This window comes from Lepidochelys olivacea (genome assembly GCF_965140295.1).
Source record: "Lepidochelys olivacea isolate rLepOli2 genome assembly, chromosome: 11".
Taxonomy (NCBI): Eukaryota; Metazoa; Chordata; order Testudines; family Cheloniidae; genus Lepidochelys; species Lepidochelys olivacea.
Window position 1 is genome coordinate 80,077,943 of NC_140421.1, and position 22,502 is coordinate 80,100,444.

General features: G+C 52.3%; 1 protein-coding gene across 3 annotated transcripts in view; it reads left to right on the forward strand.

Annotated features, from left to right (window-relative positions):
• The first annotated feature begins 694 nt into the window (after window positions 1–694).
• LOC311528158 (butyrophilin subfamily 1 member A1-like) overlaps window positions 695–22,502 on the forward strand; it is a 43,399-nt gene continuing 21,591 nt past the window's right edge. The window contains exons 1-3 of one of the 3 annotated variants that reach the window (XM_084642856.1): window positions 695–770; window positions 1,056–1,217; window positions 17,973–18,205. The gene's annotated coding sequence lies outside the window, so the exon portion shown is untranslated. Of the gene's footprint in view, window positions 771–1,055; window positions 1,218–3,943; window positions 4,029–17,908; window positions 18,221–22,502 lie in introns of those variants that run through there. The other 2 variants (XM_084642857.1, XM_084642858.1) reach the window with 2 other exon arrangements.

Consider the following 22,502-nt stretch of genomic DNA (forward strand, 5'->3'; position numbering starts at 1 on the left):
CTGGGATGGTGCCTCACGCTGTGTCCCTGCGGTCTCAGGCCTCTGCCCCTCACCCAGCGCCCCCCGGCTCAGCCCCACCCCTGGGTGCTGCTCCTCTCCAGAGCGTGGAAGGAGCTGAGCACGGGCAGCCCGTATAAAAGGCCACGGGAGGCTGAGCCTCCCCCAAAAGGCCGTCCATGCGGGGGGGAAACGCTGGGGATGTGGGGCGGGTCTCCCCGCCGGAGGCCCGTGGGCCCGTGGTCATCTTTCGAGTGCTGGAAGCGAAGCTCCAGAGAAGTGGGGGCCCCGCCTGCACCCCGCTCCCCTCTGCCTCTTAGCCCGATGCCCTGCTCTTGCTCTGCCTCTTCCCATCCCCCCTCCGCCTCCTCCCCCAAAACCTGCACCCCGCCCCCCCTCGGCCTTTTCCCCCGCGGCCCTGTCTTCTCTTGCCTCTTCCTGTCCTGCTCCACCTCCTTCCCCAAGGACCCCTCAGCCCCCCGCTCACCGAAGACAGAGAAAAGGGACGGGTGCCTGGCCCCATGGCCCCCGGTAGCCCCCCTTCGGGGAAAGGGGCAGAGAGGAGCAAGCAGGGGGTGAGTGGAGTCCCGGGGGAAGAGGCGGAGAGGAGCGAGGGGCAGGTAGGGGGACCTCGGGGGCCAGAGGAGTGAACAGTGGGTGCGCGGGGCCTCCGGGGAAGAGGATGACCGGGGGCGGGGCCGCTGTGGCAGGGCCATGCTCTAGGCCCCGGTGGCCCCCCAACTTCTCGGGGTCACCTGAAACCCAGGATGAAGGTGACACAGGGCCTGGTTCCTCTTTGGGCTAAGATTCCATAACACCTCTCCCTTCCTGGCAGTGTGAAGGGGCTGGACAGGGGCATAAAGCCCTCCAGACACGGCCGGAGACAGGGAAAGGGCCGTCAATGCGGAAGAGAATCAGGCCCAGAGTTAGACAAGGGGTGCAGAGAATATTCTGGATTCTGGTCATTGCACTTCGCCCTTGCTCGAAATGCTTCCTGTATTTTCTCCATTTCACTCCCTGACTCTCGATCTCTGCCCCTTTCCCCGTTTCGTCCCCAGAATTAGCACATTCAGCCAGTTAATCGCAGCAATCCCGCCATAAGACAGCAGCCTGAAATCTCAGCTCTCCCCCGCCCCTCGCACGAGACCTGCTGCCAGCTGAACTGGAGAAAGAATGGGGAACGTCTCTGGCAGAGGGTGCGAAACAGACACCCGGAAAAGGTGAGTTTTCACAGGGATTTCCTCAAAGTAGGAGAAACTTGGGGTCCCAGTTAGTGCCCAGAAAACCCTTCAGGGATCAAACAAACCAGAGGCCCAGCTCAGCCCGATCTGGACTCCACGTGGGAGTGAGCAGGGGGCTGCTGAGACACACACAGACTGCTGGGCACGCACGGACTGTGGCTGGGGAGGGGGTTGCCAGACCTCCCTCGGGTGACCAGACAGCAAGTGTGAAAAATTGGGATGGGGGTGGGAGGTAATTGGAGCCTATATAAGAAAAAGACCCAAAAATCAGGACTGTCCCTCTAAAATCGGGACACCTGGCCACTCTAGACCTCCCCCACAGACTGCCACTGAGGGAGGCAGCCACGCCCGTGGGAGCACAAAATGCCGAGAGACCAGGCCGGGGAGGTCATATGGTTTATTGGACCCGCTTCTGTTGAGGAGAGAGACCAGGGCCTGAGGACAAGCTTTGTGGAGCTCAAAGGCTGGTCTCTCCCCAGCAGAAGTTGGAGAATGAAAGAGATCCCCTCCCCGCCTTGTCTCTCTAATCTCCTGGCACCGACCTTGCAAACAGAGAACTCTGAGGCAGTTCAGTGCTTCCGACCGAGCCCCAGCAGCCCGTATGTAACACGGACGTTGCACTCATTCAAACAGTGCCTAGCGCAGCTGGGGGACGGGCTTCAAGCTGCTGCCAGCCACAGCCCCTTCTGTGCCCCAAACCGGGGGCGACTGCGCCTACCGGCCAGACCCCTCTGTTCCAGAACAGAGGTGCCCTTTGGTCTCTCAGCCCGGCGCTCTCACACAACCACAGCAGCTCCAGTCACCAGGTCCCCTCTTGGCGCAGTGGGAGGGGGCAGCAGGACAGAGCAGGCAGGCCACCGAGGGGGAACTGTACTCCGGGAAGCCGTGACTCTGTCAAGGATTTAGGTGTCATACTGGGCAAGCCACTCAACATCCGCTCCCGGTGCGATGCTGTGGGGAACAGGGCCAAAGCCATCGGTGATGACGGGGTGATTTTCTTGGTTTTTCAATGGTTTGCATCCTGTGTGTGGGACTCAGTTTCCCTGGGTGCTGTTTGTTTAACGAGGTGGCACTGGTGGGAGAGGTAGTTTGTTGTTACAGAGGACCAGCGGTGATCTCTCCTGTCAGTTGGGCCCTCAGGCAAAGGCCTGGAGAATGGATACCCCAGCGACTGGTGAGCGGGAGGCCCAGCTTGGAAGTCACAGCCAGGTCGGGCCAGTAGTAGGACAATGGGCTGAGGACAGAAGACCCGGTGACTGCTTCCAGCCAGGGGGAAAGAAAAGAGGGAGGAGAGGAGAGGCTGAGATAGAGGAGACCCAGGCAGCCTGTTTACCTGGGACAGAAGACAAAGGACACAGGCTTGTGGGAAGGTGATATCGGACGCTTAGCTGGAAAGAGGGGGCTTCTGGACTGGGGAGAGAAAACAGCCAGAGCCCACACGGGAGCAGGAGAGACCTAGATGGACTGTGCAGAGGGAGATTAGGCCTGAGGCCCTGAGAGTTTCCTGTGCTGTGTTCAGATGCTGAATAAACCCCTCTTTTTACGCTGGCTGAGAGTCACAGCAGTCTCGAGATCGGGGTTGCGTTCTTCCCTCTGGGAGTAGACACTGCAGACAGGCATGCTCAAGGCTCAGAGAAGAGGGGTTGCAGGAGGCGGAAGGGCCTACGGCTTAACCCTTGAGAGAGTGGATCTCCGAGAAGGGCTGTCACACTGAAGGGGGTTCCTCCCAAGGACTGTATGAGGCTGAGAGAGAGCACAAGTCCTGTGAGTCTGTGACGCCATCCATGGATAGATAAAGAGAGGATGGAAAGGGAGGTGATTCAGCAGTGGGGAGACTGACACTGGAATACTACATCCCGTTCTGGTGTCCACATTTCAAAAATAACGTTTCAAAAAACTGGAGAGGATGCAGAAAAGAGCCATATTTCAGGGCTGGAGAAGACTTATAAGGAGGGATTGAAAAACTCAGTCTGTTTAGTTTTTAAAAAGATGGAGAGGTGAGCTGATGGCAGCATACAAGTGCCTTCGCTGAGAGAAAACACCAAGTATTTAAAGGGCTCTTTAGTCTTGCAAAGAAAGGCAGAACAAGAACCAATGGCTGGAAGCAGAAATCAGAAAAATTCTCCTTAGAACAAGGCAGAGATTTGTAAAGGGAGGGCGACTCATCACTGGAACAAACTGCCAAGAGAAGTGATGGATTCTCCATCTCTTGATGTCTTCCAGTGAAGACTAGATGCCTTTCGGGAAGGTGCTTCAGTGCAGAAGCAGCTCTTGTGACACACGGGAGGGCTGGGAGATGCAGGGCGTCATCTTAGATGCTCCAATGGTCCCTTCTGGCCTTAAGTCGACTAATTTATGAAAAACTGGTGGTTTATTGTATAACCGGCTCCATCCCCCGACTCACCAGTCATTGAGTGCGGAGATCCGGGGGCAACAACTCCAAGCTCCACAGAGGCTGGGCAGGGGCAGGACATCAGCTGGGAGGGGAGGGGTGGGGGGCAGTGACATCACAAAGGCCTTTTGCAGGACCTCAGCCCATTGGGCAAAGGTGGTGGGGAGGGGGTGACCTCACAGAGAGACCCCGACATCAGCGGGGCAGGGCCGAGGTGCAGGGCCAGGGCAGTTGCTGAGACCCCCCCGGCTTTGCTGCTGCACGTCTCCTTCTCCCGGTCTCCCCTCGAGGACGGGGAGAGAATTAGGATTCACGTCGTAGCATGAGGAGGAGCCTCTGTGGAGTTTTCTCCTTTTCCACCACTGATTGTGCCAGGAAACGAACTTTCCTTTGATAAGGTAAGAGGCTCAGAGAGGTTTGGAACCTGTTGGGTCTGATCCACCTGCTGCAGGCAGAATTCTCGGCATAGAAAACACTGGCTTAAGGGGGCAGAATTTGATTTCCTACCTAGTGCTTTGATGCTTGGAATCACTGGGGACACTGGGTTTTATCCTTTTTGGTTTCCCTTTTCCTCTTTCCTCCTTCCTTTCTCCTCTTCTCTTGCTTCTTTTTTCCCTGCTTCCCTCCCTCTACCAAGGAGGGGTGTGTGTGAAGTGTGGGCGAGGGAGGGGGGGTTGCTCTCATTGTGGGGGTCCTCAAAAAAGGGGGGTCTCGATCTGAGAGTGATCCCCTCTGATGGTGACCTGGGCCGTCCTGTGGGACATCTGGTGAGACCTCTCAGCCTCCCACCCCTCAGCATCTCCATGCTGATTGGCCAAGCAGGGGGCTATCGACAGCAAGGAGACTCAGGTCCTTTTGGTCTCTTTTCAAATCAAGCAAATAAGTCACAACCAATCCAATGTATGGGATTAATTTTACTGCTTCTCTCCGTTAATTGTCTCTTAGCAGGTCATGATTTCCTCTCATGTTCTCGGTCTTGTAAAATACCTGCTGAATAATTCCTATGAACAACTGTTGGTCTGTAGCTCACCTGAGAGCACTTTATTCTGATCCATCAGTGTATGAAATTCAAGATGTGACAGAGAGGTTGAGAGTCAGGAACAGTGTTTCCTCTCATGTTTGATGTCCGTGTGCGGAGTGAATTTTGTTGCGTGCACCAGGATGGAGGGGAGGTGGGACACATCACAAAATTCAATCTGTACATGGACAGGGTATGGCAATGCTGCTGCCGGCTCCAGGTCCCAGCGCAGGACCAGGGTGGCTAAAGATGGAACTGCACGTCCGCACAGCTTACAGGGATCTTTGTGGAGGGGATTTTAACTCTGAACTCCCACATCCTGGTCGAGTACTTTAAATGCCGCAAGGGAGCCAGCAGCACCATGACCTCTTCCTCCTCTGCTGGATTATTTTGCACAGAATGACCTGAGCACCTAACTCCAGTTGAGGGGCTCCCAAGCAGACAAAGGTACCTCTCTCCAAGCCAGACCTCGTAACCTGAGATCCAAGGAGGGGTGGGTCTTAGGACACACCCCTCCCATCGGCCTTTCCCGTTGGTTAGCGTTGGTGTGGAGGTGCCTCGCACGCTGGGTTTTGTACTTTCAGGCACCTCCTTCTTCCCATTGATTGTACAGGGAGCCTGGGCGTCTAACTTGGGCTTTCTGGATTCTAGTGACTTTTAGCTGCCTAAAAGTTTGGTGCTGTGAGGGTCCTTTGTAGATCCAGGTCGTAGTTCTTTTACGCTGTAGCTGGAGTGGGTGAGTTTCACCCCAGCTTCCAGGAGCTGCAGCACTGCCTAGGGTCTCGCTCCAGGTCAGCAAGCTCCAGTCTGTGCCCAGGAGGGGACCGTTCAACTCTTGCTCCAGGCTGAGGCTGAGGAGGAAATCTAGAGGCAGCTCCTCTCCCCAGAAGGAGTCATGGCTGCTGCCAAGCCAACGGAGAGTCTGCAGGACGAAGCTCATTGTCCCGTCTCTATGGAGTTATTTAAATCCTGCTGTGCGCAGACTGCAGACAATTTCTGCTGAGCCCGCAGCAACCAAAGCTCAATGGCCTGTCGAACTGGGCCCACCTGTGAGACAGGCCAGGGAACATGTCGTGTGAGGAGCGTGCTGGGGCTTCGGTTGGAACTAGGGAGCTGGGTGCCTTGTCTGAGGCAGGTGTGAGCGTGCCCAGGAGCAGATTTTTAGGCCCCTGGAAGATTTCAACCTCAGAAATTTAGGTGTGGAGGGGCTTTAGGTCGTAGCTGTATGGGGGTTTGAGGATTGGCGGCATCTAAGTGTCAGATTTAGGTATCTAAAGTGAAAGTAGCAGCCAAGCCCACCTCTGTATTTTTGTGGAGCTAGCCCCTGGTGCCTAACCTGTTTTGAACAACCCACTAGGCCCCCATCTGCATCGTCAGGTGCCTGATCCCAGACCTACATTATTTTAAACAGATGCTTTTGAAAAACGTACCAAAAGTCTAACAGGCTCTAAAAATCAGCTTAATACATTCTGGGCCTACAAGCACTAAAATACCTTAATCAAAACAGTGTATGGAGACATTAGATGGAGCTGTATGGAAGAGCTGTGATTGTGCTATAAAGAGGTACGAGGGGCCATGGCCTTCTGGGGTTCACATGGGCCCTTCTCCCTGACCTCCACGTGTGTATGATCAAACAAAAGAGGTGCCTGTATACTTTGGGAGATCCAATGTACCTCATTTCAGTGCTGTGTTCTGTTGGTAGTGTCACTGGGGGGTAGAGGGTTCTTCTTGCCATGGGGATTGTCAGCAGTGAGGTGGGAGCGGCCTATGAGTTTAATGAGGGTAAGTGAAAATGCAGTGTTGGATAGTATGTGCATGAGAGTGAAGAGCTGTATGAAGAGCTGTATAAAGAGCTGAAGAGGCTAAAAAATGCAGTAGAAGTGGTGTTCATTCTGTGAAGCAGGTGAAGTGTCTGAGTATAGGGCAGGTAGGTAACTTGTCGTCAGTACAGTGCAAAGGCCAGGAAATGATGAGTATACTTAGCTTTTTTCATTGGTACGTCTGAGAGAGAAACATCTTCCTTCCAATTATGCAAATGGGAAAGTGAAGGCCAGAGAGATAAAATGATTTGGCCAAAGTCACCTGCAGAAAGCCAGTGGCAAAACCAGGAATAAAGCCTAGAATTTCTCAGTCCCAGTCTACTGTTTTCTCCACAAGGCCACAATGTTGCCTTCTGATGCCTAACTGCCCTGTCCTCCCCAATACACTTTGTTGTAATTGAATAGGGATAATGGCCATGTTTGGACATATTTGTAGTACACAGTTTTTAACAGGGCTGGTGAGAGAAATGTCAGACATGGTCTGTATCCCAATAACCTACCTGATACTTTTAGGACATGGTGGTTACAGTAACTTTAATCATGTGAAAGGAGACTGGTGTGTCTCTCTCTTTCTCTATCCCCCACAATCCCTTGCAACATGTAGCCCCTCCCACCACTATTTCCAGCTTACCCTCCCCTTCCCATCCCATTAAGCCTATTACCATTTGAGAAGCCAGGTGTGCATAAAAATATTTGAAGAATCTGTGAACTTTATGAAATGCTGTTTCTTGGGGGAAGCTGTGTTTTGTGAATCCTGTGCTCAATAACCCCACATTGGGCTTACCAATGGTATTCCACACTCCCATAATGCACTGAACATTTCAAAACAATCTGGACAAGCATGCATATATTAAAGCACATAAAATAATTATCCTTTACACGGAAAGATCTGTAGCAGAGCTGGCATGCCCTATAATATTTATTAAATCAGTCATCAGCAATTTCTGTGCTATACCCAGATCCTCAGCACAGGCTAATGCTACAAGGGGAACTTTTTAGGAAGGACAAAGGGAGAATGGAAAGAATAGGCAGTATAGATGACACAGCATGAAACAATAGCTCTGAGAGGAGTAAATTACTCCATTCATCTCAATGGGTGTTATCTTGCTCCTCACTGGTGTTGGAAAATCCATGATATGTATTCCTGCTCTCAACTCCTCACCCCACTCTTCAGCAGTGTGTTCTTGGTGCATACTCCTAATATGCCTCTGAGCACCACACCAAAAGATGTAGGGATTCCCCAGACCCGGCTCATATGGTGGGCAGAGTGAGGGGCTCTGATCCCTGCAGAGGGGCACTACCCCAACCCTTACCCCCAGATCATAGCTCACATGAAAGGGAACATGGAGAGAGGCTTATGGCAGGTCTACACTTGAAACGCTGCAGAGATGCAGCTGTGCAGCTAGAGTGCTTATTGAAGATGCTACCTACACTGATGGGAAGGCTTCTCCTATTGGCATAGTTAATCTGCCTGCCTGAGAGGTGGTAGCTATATCAGTGGGAGAAGCTCTCCCATCACTGCAACGCTGTGCACACACGGAGTTAGGTCAGTATAACTGCATTGCTCAAGAATGTGGATTTTTCATACCCCTGAGCAACATAGTTATACTGATTTGACTTCCTAGTATAGACCTGGCTGCAGACATCCACAGGAGGGACTTACCCCCCTCACTTCTTGTCTTACATGGGGTGTGGCAGGGAGAGGGGTTCAAACACCACCTAGAGGTGCAGGGCCCCCCACATCCCAGTAAACTTATGGGAGGCAGAGGGAAAAGCTCATAGGCACCAGAGGGTTAAGGGCCTCCAGATCCTGACACATGCATAGAGGAGAGGGGGCTCACACTCCCTCAGAAGGGCACTCTGCCACCAACCAACAAAAAAGGTGTTTTAATACAGACAATTGGAAAGTGCCACACCTAGGAACAAGGGGTGTGGGCCATACCAACAAAATAGAGAGAGGCTGTATCCTGGAAAGCAGTGACTGGATTCTAAAAGGGATTTAGGGCTCACAGTGTGAAAACAACTCAGCTCCCAGAGTGATGCTGTGGATAAAAGGGCTCATGTGATCCTCATCTGTACAAACAGGAGAGAAGTGAGCAGGGCAGGCAGGTGATTTTATCTCTGAATATGGTGTTGGTGGGACCAGTATTGGAGTCCTGTATGTAGTCCTGGTGTCTCCATTTTAAAAAGGATGTTTAAAAACCGGAGAAAATGCAAAAGAGAGCCACAGAAATGTTTCAATACCTGGAGAAAATGACTGACAGTGAGAGACTTAAAGAGCTCAACCTATTTAGTTTACTAAAAGAAGATTGAGAGGTGATTTAATCAGTATACAAGTCCCTTTACAGGGAGAAAACTGCAGGTCCTAAAGGGCTCTTTAACCAAGGAACCATTACAATCAGGAGCTGCTTCAGAGCTCCAGGGGTAGATGGGCTCCATGGGAGAAGGAGCACTCTGCTGGCATCTGCTGGTGAGCTGGGAAAATGACTGAATGGGTCAGGCCTCATTTGCATTTCAGTTCTGTGACAGTTTTGGACATTTCTGTAAACATTCAGTAAAGTTTTAGTTTTGGGGGTAATAATATGTTGTTATCCCTGTTGGGTAAAGAAAGGACAAGAGACCTCCACCAACAGTTCATACGGCAAGGGGACACCCTGACCAATACATTAAACTGGCATGGTTGGGTATTGCAGCCTGGACAAATCTGAAGAGCAGGAAGAGGTTTTAAGCGTTGGGGGAGTGTATTCTTGGTATGCAATGCAATGCAATGTTCAGGGTTTTATCTGCCACTAGTCTTTTTTTGATGAGCTTTGAAAAAGGGTGATGAATGGGCAGTTTTTGCAAACAAGAGGCAGCAGATGGTGCAGAGGAGGGTAATGACACAGTAGTGACTTTTAAAGAAGCTGCATAATTTCTGGGAACTCCATGGAACCCAGCAATCAATAAAAGCTGTAATCACTGTGCTGGGGTAGGTGGTAGAGCCCTCCAGAGCAGACCAGGCAACATTTCCCTTAGGGGCTGGAGAGGGACCTGCCAGAACTCTAGACTCCACCAACTCCAGACTACAGTGAGTGGGGGTGCAGGAGAGCAGGGAAATCTGAGCATTTCAGGTCACTTCAGGTCATATTTACACTATAGGCCATAAATCAGAAAGCTGCAGATCTCTTCAGATATCTACTTAAAGGTTCCTGACTGTAACCAACAAGGCACTGTCAATGTCTGACTCACAGCCCAGAGAACCGGTCTGAGTGGTTTGCGGAAGAATTATAAAGAGGTGAGGAAAAGTTCATAAAAATAAATATTTCCTTTAAGACTCCACAGCTCCAAAATGCGTCACTCATAAGTATTTAGCATTATTACCATACCTGGAGCAGTCAATTAATTAACAACACGGAAATTCTGTTTTTAGAAACTTTTTCTACCCATGGACGCCCCCCTGTAGACTGCAAGTGCACAGAAAATAAACAGACCGAAACACAAACAGAGAAACAGGTGTGTCCTCTTTGCGACACTCAGGGAAGCCATTCCAAAGGTCACTCGCCATCTCGGTGTCCTGCCTCTGACACCACAATTCTTTGGTAACCCATCAAATAGTTTCACATTCCAAACTCGCAGTGGCGTTCTGCAGAAAGGCACCCTGGGAATGCCACCGGCATCCAGAATCTAAGCTCTTGGTCTGGCCCACTGTGGCACTGTACAGGGGCCGTTAAAATCTGTATCTGGCTGGGGAAGAATTTCGCCCATACAGACGCTGTGCAACACAACCACAGGCTCTGCATCACAGGGCCCCTTGGAAACCCCACCATAAGGGATGTACTGGGAGTGCAGCTGGGTGCTAATGGGGCTGGGAGGGAATGTGCTGCGGGCAGAGGGTTTGGGTCCATATTGTTAGCACTGGGGCAATTGTCACAGTCCAGTCTCCCCTAGGTGGCCCACACTGGGCTCCTGTGCCTTAGGGTAGCTCCCCGGGCTACTTTAAATTACACGGGGGGATGTTCTGCTACCCTCCTCCCCCAGAGCGGCCTGGAATTCCAAGGGTGCAGAAGTGGTGTCAAGTGACCTTTGCCATCTGTCCCCCAGAGCTGTGAGTTCTGGGCTGCAAGTAAGTCCCAGAGGCCCAGCACAGTATCAAACCCTGTTTCTAGCCCTTGTGGTTGCAGAGATAACCTTAAAAATGAACTGAGTGTAATTGATACAGTGACACCTGCCTGAATGTGACAGCCTGAGACGATTCCACTAAGACCTGGGGACATCACCATTCCTCGCAGCTGGGCGGGATCGCGATGCCACGGAATTCAGCATGTCTGTCACAGAATTCACAGCGTTGCTGGGGCAGGCGGCCGTGCTTTATCTTCTGTTAACAGGAGACAGGAATGGGGCGAGCCACTCCTCACCTACACAGCCCTGGCCTCAGTCTGAGAAGGAATCTTCCCAACATGCAATAGTCTGACCAACACTAGCAAACCCACCCTGGAGGCTTCAGGTCTAACCAACTATCACCCGCTGTCAGGCCTCCTATCCGTGAGCGAGCTGAGAGGAGGGGAGCTAGCAAGCGGCCCACCACAAGCTCATCTGGCTGAAGCTCACACTCTAGATACGACTCGCTTGGAACTGAGGCCAGGCCATGGAAGTGCAACTGCTTTAGGGGCACTGGTGGACAATCTCCTTCTCTCACTGGACAGGGGGCTAGAAACTGGCCAAGGAGCTATAAACTCCTGCTGACGTGATGCAGTAAACAAGCGACCTTCGCACCCTGCTCCAAACAGAGTCTGCACGTGTTGTGTGGGGTCAAACTCACCCCTGCCTGGGACTTTGCTTTATTCACAAAGTAACTCAAACTAATGCAACATGAACTCCAGCCCCAGCTTTCTTCCCAGTCTGGCTTTTCCTAGGGCTACATCTGTGGTGCCAGCAGAGAATGGGCATAGGCACAGGAGGTCCCGGGGTAGCTGACAACAGGATGTGCTCACAGATAGAGTGCTCATAGAGGGGTGAGGTCCCTGGTTGCCCCTGGCTGCCCCGAAGGAAGGGCCTGTGCTCTCACAAATCTGAGCACAGGAAGCACTGAGGAGTCCAGGTCTAACGGAGGCAGATGTCCTGACCAGTACGGCCCATGGAATTTCACTATGGGCCAGAGTGACAAAGATATGTCAGTGCCTACAGAGGCAGACAGACGCCTAGTGGGGTTCACAAATGCACCTGGGCAAGTTATGTGCCTAAGGGCTACTGAAACCAGTGGGAGTTAGGTACCTAATAGTGTAAGCCCTTTTGAAACTCCCATAAGGTACCTATCTGCCTCTTTAGGCTCCTAAATGCCTCTGAAAATCTGGCCTTACAACCCACCCTGCTTGTCTAGAGAAGGGATTATACACACCAAACCAAACACGACACCAGAAATTACACCCAGAAATCCGCTCTGGAATTCCACTCAGAGATCCGTCACTGGCCAACATTCCCAACACACACCTCAGGAACAGGGATTCATGTCACTTTACTTGTGCATTGGAAATGTGGTCTGGACCAGGGGAGGGAACTCCTGATCCTCAGCTCAAGGGCTGGGACTTTCTGATTCTGCCTTTAGAACATGTCTGGCAAGAGCTGATGGCTTTGGTATCTGGGAATGCTGGACAATCCCAAAGAATATGTGATTGGATCCAGTACATCCTGGAAAATACCTGCCACCCCTTGGCACAACTGCTGAGCCACATACACCTGCTTCTGGCCCGACAGTTCTGAGTCCCTGAGTCAGAAACAATATCTGCCCAAGGGGCCAAATCAGCAATGGGGATTAACGCACCCTAGCCACATAAAATACTACTAAATAAATAGCAAAGGAGGCTGGAGTGGGAACTGCAAGAAAACATGCTGCCACCCCAGGGAAAGCTGCACATGCTGGGTCCCCATGCTGGGTTGGAGCTGGGAGGAGAATGGAGGTTTTGGTCCTCTGGCAATTCTAAATATTTGTTAAGAAATTTGTCGGGGTTGGACTGAAAAGGAAACTGTCTCCTACAAATGAACGCTGTCCAAGATTTCTCCTGATGTCTATTAAGACGACTATCTCCGGATGTCTTACCACTACCAAAGGAAGATGTTGTTCACACTCAAATGACTCCATTTATGGAGGGGTTTCAACCACAAGTTTGCAACATAGAAGAGCACCTACACAAAACTTGCATACGCACCTCCTGTGGATGCCAAACAAGCTGACCTGGCCACAGTCTATGCTACAATCCTGAAATGAAAGGAAAGGGCAGCAGCTCTAGGACAGCAGCCTGCCGTTCAGCCCATGGATCAGCAGCGATATGCTGTTGCTCAGCAAGTGAAATAAACGTTCCCAAATGAATAGGGTACCAGTGTGATTCACCTGGGTGGTTTTCGCACCCTGTGCTCCTGTGTTGCATGTATTAGGAAATTTGAGGGAGGCAAAGGATTGCGAGACTTCTTGTTGATTCTGATGTGTATGCACCTTGTACCACAGATCAAATGCCTGCTGGTATGCAATTCAACCATGCTGTGCATGGCTTGACTCCAGCATTTGAGGCCAAGTGCTCTGAAACTCTCTTCATTTGTTAAATGGTGTGAGCAGGGAGGAGGTACACCTCATGTAGTGCCTGCTTTTGTCTCCCGAGTGGTGGCTGACACTGTAAGCTCAAAAGCTTGACTCTCTCAGGAACAGAAGTTGCTCCATTACCTCCCCCACCTTGTCACTCAAAAGGTGTTGGAGTTTGAAGACACTGAGTCCTTATTACATGTCGGTAAAGAGTTTGATGACGCTGTAACTCAGCACAGGCTACCACTATGGGGGGAATTTCAGACATGGGTGAATGCCCCGTCTCCTAGTTTCAAGTTTGGGATCATTTTCTCCAAGTTATGGGGCTACTACTGTTAAATGTCTGTGCAGAGTGAGAGGGTGATTGGAAACTCCACTTATATGGACAGTGTGCCATGTTTCCATACTTCTTTACAGCAGACGGGCCAAACTAGGCCAGATGGCTACCATCCTTGGTATGTTAAATCTCCCTGAAGAAGTACACAGTACATTTGACTCTGGGGAATTTCCTGTGTGTCAGACTCCTGGTTCTGTCAATGGAACTCAGAGCGATATGGGAACAGAGAAAACTGTCATCACAGACTCAAAGGGCAGAAGTGGGATTGTTGTCAGAAAACTCTTTCCTGCATGGAACTGCGTATGTGTTAAGGCAGTGAAGAGTGGGTTTTCCCACGCACTCTCCACAGAGCCTGTAATGGTGAATAAGATGATGTTGACAGTGAATAGAAATGTCACCCGCGCTATTACATTTCCGTGATATCCATGCAAATTTATTATTCAATTTTGTTTTACCCTTTAGTTGTTGGGGCTTTAAGGTCACAAAGAACTCCAATCTTATGTCTTGAACTAATACATGAAGTCATTACACTAACAGAAAAAATGCAAATATTTCGAAGTGGTCATTTTAAAGTGTTGATGGTGTCATTGTTTATCTCCATTTGTACGGTAACAGTGACGTTGGACAGCTCCATCTCATAGCTCATCTTGAAGTAGACCTAACAGGCCTTCAAATGATGTGTGATGTGCGTGAGTGTACAGAGATTACGTTACACGGATCAGATCAGTGTTGTCTACCGCTCACCTGTGTATTTCCACTGAGGTCAATGGGTTTCTGACTGCCTGGATTGCAGCATCAGTGCCAGATTTAGACACCTGTGCAGCATGTTTTCGTGCTTAGAGATGGACTGCAGGGAAGTTTCTCTTTACTGCCACCTTACACAGAGGTTGATGTTAATTCCGCACGACTCTCAACATCTGTTCTGACCTGCAGGGACCGTGTGCGGGGAAAACATTAGTTAAGGAGAGGGGGTTTTAATGTATTGCTGCCAAGTCTGAAGTTTAGAACAACTCCTGCTTCCAGAGATGGGAGGGACAGAGACTTTCAACACAAACTTGTGGTTCCAGGATTTGAGGAACAATAATTTACAAAGGATTATTTGAAACCATGTTTTCAAAGCTGGGGTCTGAACTGAGTTGCCAACATTCTTATTTAGGTACCTAAATAAGTGGTCTGGCTTTCAATGGTGCTGAGCACGTGTACCTACCATTTTAGTTAGCTGGATCAGTAGTTGCTCAGTACCCTGAAAATCGGGCACGTATTTAGGTAGGCAGGTCTCACGCTTAACATATACGAGTGGTTCTCAAACGGATGTCATCATGCTCCCTCTCCTTGGTGTCTTTAGTCGTTTATGCCCCTCCCCTCACACCGCTCCCGCCACACACGTACATCTGCCACCATCCAACGCTGAAGACAGAGCAAGGAGCAGCAGCTGCTGGCTGGGCTCCCAGGTCTGAAAGCAGTGCCCCCGCCAGGAGCAGCGCAGAAGGTAGGTTGGTATGGCCCTCCTAAAGTTTCTTATGGCCCATCTTGAATACACTCTGTGCCCCCCAGAGGGGTGCATCCTCCCCGTTTGAGAACCTCTGTATTTGCTCAGTACCCTGGAGATCATAGCACTTATTTAGGTAGGCAGCTCTCACATTTACTATAAAACACACAGCATCCGGCCTGCAGCCCTGTCAGGCTTGGAGCCTTGAAAAGGGGTGGAGATTCTTTCAACAGCCATGGATTCAGACTAGGCTTTCTTCTCTAAAATCCAGGACAGGGAGCACTGAAGAGCTTGGGCAGGTCATTACTGTCTCTGTGCCTCGGTTTCCCCATCTGAAAAGTGGGGATTATAATGTTCCTCCATCTGTGAAAGCACTTTAGAATTTTCACCTGAAAAGCCTGAATATCAACGCTAATGAACGAGTATTGCAGGCCCAGCTGCTAGTGATGCATCCGATGAAGTGAGCTGTAGCTCACGAAAGCTTATGCTCAAATAAATTGGTTCGTCTCTAAGGTGCCACAAGTCCTCCTGTTCTTTTTGTGAATACAGACTAACACGGCTGCTGCTCTGAAACCTGTAATTAAGGTGGCCTGGCAGTTCCCATAAGACCCTATTTTCAATTTCTGATAACTTTGACAAATTTATCGTAGAATCCTAGAAGATCAGGGTTGGCAGGGACCCCAGGAGGTCACCTAGTCCCACCCCTGCTCAAAGCAGGACCAATCCCCAATCATAGAAGATCCGGGTTGGAAGGGACCCCAGGAGGTCACCTAGTCCCACCCCTGCCCAGAGCAGGACCAAGCCCCAACTAAATCAATTTAAACAGTTAGGGCTACAAATTTTCCATGTTGGGTGCCTGCCTCAGGCTGAGCAGTTTTGGAAAATTTCAGCAAAAATGGCTCCGACATGTCTGAGAATGAGAACAGGGGACATGATAAAAGGGTTAGAAAACCTGGCCTAGGAGCAAAGGTTAAAATAACTGGGTGTGTTTAGTCTCAAGAAAAAGGACAGAGGAGGGACCCGATCACAGTCTTCAAAGATGTTAAGGGCTGATCTGAAGAGGACAGTGCTCAGTTGTTCTCCGTGTCCGCTGAGGGTGAGACAAGAAGTGGGGGGCTTACGGTGCAGCAAGGGAGACTTGGGTTCGCTATTAAGGCTTTGCGTGCACCTGCAGCCGGTCGCGACGCCAGCGTGGGGAGGGAGCTCGCCCAGCACCTGAACAAAACTAACGGCAAGTTCCTGCGCTGAAACTTGCTGCACGCGGGGGTGATTTTTCAGCGCAGTAACTTGTCAGTGGAGCCAAGCCCTAGGATAAAGTGTCTCATGACAGCCGCAGTGACGCACGGGAACAGGGTTCCAAGAGATGCTGTGGAATCTCCGTCGCTGGGCGTTTTTAAGAGCAGCCACCTGTGTGAGATGGGCTCGGGTTACTTGGCCCTGCCTTAGTGCAGGGAGCTAGACTTGGTGACGTCCTGTCGTCCCTTCCATCCCTGCATTTCTATGATTCTCTCTTCTCTTGCTCTGATTGAAAAAATATTGCACCTGTTTCTCTGAGAAGGCCTTGCGCCTCCAGGCTTTCAAGCTGGGATTTAAAATTTGACAGGGGAATCAGACTGGAGTCAGGGCTGTGTCTTTTGCAATCTGGCCCAGTTATGAGCCTCTGAAAAATTGCATTTCACACATGCACCTAAATTCTCCAAAGCTCCCATCTGCACGGAACATGTTCCAGCCTCTCACCACTCCTATGAGAGATGGGGCTGCACATGCCCCATCCACACAGAGCAACCCTGAGCATGGTCCAGCCCAAGACTGAAGGAGCTGAGCAGGAGGTAACCTACAATTGCACCTCCTGGATGCCGGATTCCTGGGGTGCCAGGCACTTGCCCTGAGAGCAGCGACACTTTCTCTCCCGTGCTCACACTCCTCTGGTGTCTGGTGCCGATGAAAATATTTCTATTTTTCCCCCCATTTATTATTTTTTAAAACCTGGGAAATTACATGCAAAACAGCAACGTTAAAAGAATGTTCAGGTTGCGAAGTCAAGCGCTTGGTCATAAGTGAGGAAATGCCAGTACTGCTAGTGACTGTGAAACCTTCATCCAGCCCCCTTGTGTGTACGGATTACAACAGAGTCTGTAATAACATGGTCACAGGCTAGTTTTCCGCTGAGCGTCAGATTAGAGCTCATTTAAACTGCTGTAACCTCCACCCTTCGTCTGAGCTAGCTGGACGCTCCAGCTGAACAGCCCCACCTGCGACAAAGGTGTGTGTGAGCCAACCAGCCATTCTGAGTCTGTCAGCAGAGGGCTCCAGAGTGAAGTATTGTCTTAGAGTAAGGGTGGGTGAGGGAGAAGCCAGACAGACAGACAGACAGAGGGTATGTCTACACAGCTGACGTTAAAGCGCTGCCATGGAGCAAGAGCTCTCCCAGCGCTGTAAAGAGCCATCCCCACGAGGGGCGTAGCTCCCAGGACTGGTGCACTGTCTACACGGCCCCTTTCCAGCGCTGAAACCTGCGTCGCTCGGGGGGGGGGGGGGGTTTCACACCCTTGAGCGAGGAAAGTCTCAGGGCTGTAAGTGGCCGTGTAGACAAGGCCACAGCGTGTCCAAACAGCTGGCAGCACAGCCATGGGAAAAGCCTGCAGAGCGGTTTTGGGGTGCTTGTTGAAGAATGCTTTGGGTGTTGTGAGCAAGAAACCTGTTGCTGGTTCCTTCCACGTTCAGGGAAACCCAATTTTGTCCATTCCTTGTAAATAAACAAGATTGCCCCAAAGATATCATGTTCCACCTTCAATTTCTTCTCCCACCTGGAAAAACCCACAGGGCCCCAAACTTTGAGTAGCTGCTCAGATCGGGAGCAGAAAGCTGAGGCAGAAGGTGTGGTATAAACAGAATTTATTGTTGTTATAGTGATCAGTGGAGAGGAGGAAAAGCAGGTTTCAGGGCTGACACACCCCAGGTTGGCTCACATGGATCACTGAGATTGCTGGCACCTGACCTGCCATCTTGGTACTTACTGCAGGTGTATGTCTCTTTAAGAGAACTTTGATCTCTGTGCAGCAATCAACGTGTGCCAGGGAGTCTATGACTGTAATTTTCCAGCCGGTTTCTTACTTTCATTTTTGCAGCAGGTGGAAGCATCAGGAAGCAGGACAGTTTAAAATACCTTAAATGAATCAATAAAGCATGAAGAATCCAGCCTCAAGCCCCTGGGCTCCAGGACTCCCTGAATGGAATGGATGAGACAGCCTCAGCAAGGGAAATGGACAATTGTGAGACCAACTCTTCCTCAAATGGCTGTGGGTAGGAGCGCCCTGCAGAGGCAGAAACAGCTGGAAAAGGTCTCTCCGGGATTCAGCAGGTAGGGGAGCTCCAGGTAAATGGCTCTGGCTGAGATTTCCTTACAGTACTTAATCTAGATGAGGTGTTACTGCCAAAAGGCCATAGGGGTCAACAGGCACCTCCTTACTCTGAAAATAAACAAGGCTGTGGAAGTGGCCATGCAAATTCAGAGATCCACAGTGCTGGCCTCCCTTCCTCTCATCTGCTTTCTTTAATGTTAGATGCGATGGGCAGGTAATGACCCTATGTCATTTTCCTTAGGTGAGGTTATGATGGCGTGTGCGTGTGTGTGTTTCTCTTCCCTTCCCTTCGTTACTAAGGTCCCGAGGCACAAAAGGAGCCAGGCAGCTAAGTCTGGGGTTTAGGCACCAGGTTCCCGTTTTAGGCTCCCCAGTGGCGCACAAAATTCCAGCTGAAAATGCAGGGGTCTAAACTCACTCAGCACCTAAGCTTTTGACTATGTTTCTGTCTCTGGGCACGTGCCCTGCTGCCATATTGTAGGCGCCCGGTGCCTATCTCCCGCATGAGCCCCAGAGCAAGTCACAAACCAGGGGAAGAAAAGGCCTTCAGCACAGGGGAGCGGAGCCTTCCCAAAAATGGGGGGCCAGGAGCTCCTGCTCCCTCCATGGCCCCGCCCCTGCCCCTCCTCTTTCCCTGAAGGCCCCGCCCCCCAGCCAAGCTGGAAGCCGGAGCAGGGCTGGGGAGCCACAGACCCCCCCGTGTGCCCAGGCTGGGCGGGCCTGAGAACAGCCCCCAGCCCATATCCCACCCTCCATCCCCCGGGCCAGGGCAGGTGGGGGGTGTGCAGCTCCCCACAGCTGTCTGCACGGCTCTTCCCCCGACCTGGTTCCAGACGGGGACGGGGCCTCAGAGCCACAACTGGGTTATGGTAAGAGTCCCCAGGCAGCTGGTGACTCAGGAGGGTGCTCGAACCATGGGGCTATGCTGATGTGAGGCGTTCCCTGTCTCTCCAGGTAAAGCTGCACTGGGGACACAGGCCTGGACGCTGGTCAGTGCTGTAACCCCCCGGCAAGCGGGTCCTACTCAAGTTTATGTTCCCTCTCTCAGGCTCTGGCCTAGATCACTCTTTGAAGGAGAGGGAGAGAGCACAAGAAAACACACGCATGAGACTGACGCTATCGGAGGGTGGTTAGCGTACCCACCCACAAGGTGGGAGACCAGAGTCCAGTCCCCCTGCTCCAATTCAGCTTTAATTATTTATCCAGAGGGCAACAGCTTCAATAGGACAGACTGACGGGGCCTCGCAACACAGTATCCCATAGCTTAGTGCTCAGAGCACGCTCCTAAAAAGAGCGGATCCCTGTCCAAATCCCTTCTCACCCTCAGGCAGAGGGGGGCTGTCGCCTGGGTCGCTCACATCCCAGGTGAGTGCTCTAACCAGGGGGCTAAAAAGGTGCGAGGGAAGTGTCGCTTCCCCTGGCTTCTTGCAAAACCAGCAGAGGCGGGTATCTCCAAAGAGGGTTCCTGGCTGTGGCTGGCACCTCCCATTGTCTAGCGTAGGCAGTTCCATGCGTAGCGTGCTGGCTTTTGTGAGTTACATTACAGGGTTGTGTTTACGCTTCACTTTTATCAGTACAACTTTTGGGTCGGTCAAGAGTTTGAAAAAAACACACCCTGGGCCAACGAAAGTTTTACTGACGAAAAGCACCTAAATCTTTCTGAACCTAGCCCTAAGTCTAGGAGCAAAGAGGACCAGGGAATTGTAGACTCACGTTTTAATGGTTTCTCTCACCAACTGAACGTCAGATTGTGATGGGGGGGGGGCTGTTTGTCAAAGGGGGCCACGCTCATAGATCCAGTGTGGAGGTCGTACACTTCCTCACACAGAGGTAGTGGGGATCGAAGGCCGGGAAAGGCTGAGCCTCCCCAAACAGCCTTGCATGGCCCCACTGACGCGCCACCCCCAGGCCTCTTCCTGCTTCCTGGTGCTGTGCTGTGGGGGGCTCCTCCCCCCCATGGCCAGGGACCCAGGCTGGGGCCAGTGGGGGCCGGCCTGTGCTCTGGTGCTGGTGGGGGGGCATGCTGCCTGCCCTCCCACCCGGCACTCCGGGGCTGAGGGGGTGCTCTGGGGCTAAGGGGAGGTGCCCACCTGGTGCTCCAGGGCTGGAGGAGGGGGACCATGTTGCCTGCCCAACTGCCCGTGCTCTGGGACTGGGGTAGGGAGGCCACGCCACCCACCCCAACTGCCTGGTGCTCCGGGGCTGCGGGAGCAGGTCTGCGCCACCCGCCTGGCACTCTGGGGCTGGGGGCACTCAGGCAGCCCGGGGGTGGGGGGAGGCGGTGGTGGCCATGCAGGGTGGGGCTCTGGGCTCTGGTGGGAGGGGAAGAGCCTCAGGCAGAAGGGATGGGCCAGGCCAGGGGCTAGCTTCCCCAAGCCCAGGTTTCACCCGCCGCCCATGCCGTCACACACGTGTCTGGACTCCCTGTGGGATCAAATAATTGCAACAGTGGGGTCTCGGGATCCCTGGCAGGGCTGAGCAAATATCAACCCACAGGCAGGGTAGAACAAGCAGTCTGTAGCCTCCGAGCCTCTTGCCTGTGGCCGACAGTAACAGTTCGGGTTCCTGACCTTCTGGGCCGGGCAGAACAAACAGTAGCCAAACCTAGCGGGAAGTGGGGGAGTGGCAGGGTCACCCGGGCCCATCCAGCTCCACCGGGTTCCGACCCAGGGCCCAATGAAGCCAGGGAATTCCACGTTGAGGGATGAACCATCAGCTCCTACTACGTTCCCTGGGTCACTTCCTACCCCAGGGCGCTTCTCATACACCTCCTGGCTCGCCGCAGCTCAGCATCCCTGTCAACCTCTGCGCTTGCCTGGCTGCTCACAGTGTAGTCTGGGTCTCAGGTTCCCACTGCTTGGGGAGCCTCTGGCCTCTCTGCAGGAGCTTGCAACACACGTCCTTCCTCCTCCTCCGCCGGCCCAGACTGGGCTGGGCCGCCTCCTTTTATCTGTCGCTTCCACTGGGAGCGGGTGCAGCCAGGCTGAGGGGACGTGGCCTTCTGAGGCCTGCAGCGACTGGTCTGTCCCTGGTGGCCTAACAAGGGGCCGGTACACCCCTTCACACAGATCCTGAAAAATACCAGGAACTAAAATCAAAACTTCTCCGTACGGAGGAAGCCATCCAAGAGGCGACTGACCTGGTCCCAAGTCTCCTTGGCCATGCCTGCCAGCACCGCAGCCTTCTCCCTCCAGAGGGTGAACGTAGGAAAAAGACTCCAAAAAGAGACCCACGAGCCCTCCAGTGAGCCCCCAGCCAGCCAGAGGTGATGCCCGGCGTATGCAGTCACTTGGGCACTCCTACGCCCGGTACCCGCAGATTGCAGACACACCTAGGAAGCCTAAGGACCCTACAGGCTACGTGTTCCCGGCTGTCAGAGACAGGACCACAGACCGTACCGCCTCTGGGAATCTCACTTTAGAATTGTTTAAATGTCGCGGTGCTGAGGGGCCACAGAGATGTGGTGACCTTGATCATAATTCAACCCTGACATTGCACCAACCCTGGAGATGTTGGGTGGGTCACTGACATGTAAAATCACTGGGGCCGGGGGCTGATTTGCTCTTAGGGAGATCCTCAGAGAGCCCTCACCTATGGGCAGCACGTGACCTGCCCGTTGCAGGACCCTAGCCCTGGGCCTCTCCCATTCTGCCCAAGTCCCCGCCCCCCTCCCTGCCGGTGCACCCCCACCATAGCCACTGGCCCCCCAGTCCCAGGCCACCCCAGCCACCCCCAGCCCCGGAGCACCACCCTGAGTCCTGGCCATAGGCCAGTGCTTGTACCGGCCCCAGCTGCCCCAAGTCCCAGCCACATGCTGGCTGCCCCTGCCCAAGTCCCAGCGGAAAAGAGGGAACTGGAAGCAGGCAGGTGGGGGCTGGGGGCAGAGCATGGGCTGGGCTGGGCAGGCTGGGCTGTTTGGGGAGGCTGAGCCTCCGTGGCCTGTGATACCTACTGCCCATGCCCTCACCCAAGACAGGTGTGGCTGGGAGATGGCGCTGCTTTCTCCTACAGCAATAAGGGGCCATTCCTACCACGCTCAGAGGCATTGCTTGCACTCACTTGCTCTCCTTAATACCCCCTTTCTCATTTATTTATTTATATTACAGTAACACCTAAATGGCCCAACCAAGATGCGGGCCCCATTGTGCTGTGCCCTGGACACACCACTAGTGAGGAACCATCCTTGCCCTGGAGAGTTTACAGATTTAAAATTTTTATTAAGATGATGTTTTTTAAAAAAGTGAACGGTACAGAATTTAAGCACAGACGTTTCAGGTTATCAGGGAATAACGTACA